The following is a 2353-nucleotide window of genomic DNA, read 5'->3' as shown; positions in this document are numbered from 1 at the left end:
TGCTGCCAATTGGTCCAGTGGTGAGAATCTTTGTCTTCTTGACATTGTGCCCCAATCCATATTGAAGGCTGCAGTCCTTGACCGTCTGCAGCAAGCATTTCAGATCCTCCTCAGTTTCAGCAAGCAGGGTTGTGTCGTCTTGACATTGAGTTTCAATCCATACTGAAGGCTGCAGTCTTTGACCCTCTGCAGCAAACGCTTCAGGTCCTCCTCAGTTTCAGCAAGCAGCATTGTGTCATCTACATAACACAGATTGTTGTTTAATGTCTTTACCAAATCATCTTACTTTTTATAGCTGGGTTTTTGTTTTGTTCTAGTATGTTTATTTTAATAAAATGTTTTGTTTTGTTTTATTCTGGTTTACTTACAAAGTTTGTATACACACTGTTTTTCACACTGGATTTTTCTCATTTCCTAAAGGTAAACCCACCTCTTCCTCCGCCCATTAAATTCTGTGACCCTATGATTAACACACGTGCTGGCTAATGTGGCCTGCAGTTACGTAGGATAGAATTTGGAGATCAAAAAAGCTCCACCTCTCTCTCCTCCCCAATTCCTAAAAACTCTTTTTCGGGCAATGCATCGGGGTGCTCGTACTTAACAACTTTAAATTGAAGTCTTATTGGCTGCATCATAAGAGACTCACAGCACTACAACATGTTCAGAATCACAGAAATCCTGATGGTTTGAGACTTAGGCCATCACTTCATGGGCTGGTCAATGGGACATGGGTATTGAATGCTGTAGGCAAAAGTAGGAAGGGATGGTGGTGGAGTAAGGAAGCGTGGGTGGGCAGCGACATTGAATCTGTTAGTCATTATTATAACTGGGCAAATATCTTTCATCTGCTCTTTTCTGTGGAATGCTTATCTGTCAGATACTATTATACATATTTAAAGATTGAGACAGATTAGAAGAAGGATTGGCCATCCACTTTGGAAATGACAGGCCTTCGAAAACCCTACGTACAATAGAGCACACTTAGACTATTGCTTGGACTAGCAGACATGGCAATTGAGACTGAGATCTTAGAAATGGAAACAGAGAGAAGAAGGAACAGCCTTAAGCAGACACTAGTGATTGGAACGTGGAACGTGAGAAGCATGGATGTAGGAAAACTGGACATTGTTAAGAAAGAAATGGAACGCATAAATATTGACATACTAGGTGTTGGTGAAATGAGATGGCTTGGCATGGGACATTTTGAATCAGACGATTGTATGATTTACTATGCCTGGGATGAAAAGGTGAGGAAAAGTGGGGTTGGTTTCATAATTAAAAAAGTAATTTCTACATCCATCCTGAAATACCATGTGGTGAGCGACAGGATAACATCCGTATGCATACAAGGAAGCCCAGTGAATACCACTATAATTCAAATATATGCACCAACAACTAGAGCCAAAGAGGAGGAAACATAAGTATTCTACAAACTTTTGCAGTCAGAAGTTGATCAAACATGCAATCAAGATGCATTGATAATAATAGGCGACTGGGATGAAAAAAGTTGGGAACAGGGAAGAAGGATCAGTAGCTGGAAATTACAGGCTCGGTGAGAAATGAGGCTGGAGATAGAATGATAGAGTTCTGTGCATTCAATGATTTGCTCATTGCAAATACCTTTCATAAGAAACATAAATGTGGGCTATACACATGGATTTCCCCTGATGGCCTATATAGGAATCAAATAGATTACATTTGTGGAAAGACTCCGTGGAGAAGCTCAATATCAGCAGTGAAAACCAGGCCAGGTGCTGATTATGGGACAGGCCACCAACTATTCATATGTAACTTCAAGCTAAAGTTGAGGAAAATTAAATCAAGTCCATGGGAACCAAAATTTGATCTTAAGCTGTGAAAACTAGGCCCGGAGCCGATTGTGGAACAGACCACCAACTACTCATATGCAAGTTCAAGCTGAAGCTGAGGAAAAGTAAACTGAATCCATGGAAACCAAAATATAACTTTGAGTCTATCCCACCTGTATTTCAGAACCATCTCAAGAACAGATTTGAGGCCTTGAACACGAATGAGCGGAGACCAGAGAACTTGTGGGAGGATATCAAGGGTATCATCCAAGAAGAGTGCAAATGTTCACTACAAAGATAGAAGAGGAAGAAAAGACCACAATGGATGTCAGAAGAAACTCTGAATATTGCACTGGAGTGTAGAGAAGGCAAAGTACAAGGAAGAATTCAAGATACTAAGAGCTGAACAGAAGAATTTAAAAGGCAGCATGGGATGACAAAGTAAAATATTACAATGAAATGTGCAAGGAGCTGGAGTCAGAAAACCAAAAGGGTCAAACTCGCTCAGCATTTCTTAAGCTCAAGGAACTGAAGAACAAATTCAA

This window comes from Elephantulus edwardii, unplaced genomic scaffold, assembly GCF_000299155.1.
Source record: "Elephantulus edwardii isolate Elephantulus edwardi_28Jun2011 unplaced genomic scaffold, EleEdw1.0 scaffold00128, whole genome shotgun sequence".
Taxonomy (NCBI): Eukaryota; Metazoa; Chordata; class Mammalia; order Macroscelidea; family Macroscelididae; genus Elephantulus; species Elephantulus edwardii.
The sequence above is the reverse complement of the archived record's forward strand: the minus strand, read 5'-3'. Positions refer to the sequence as shown.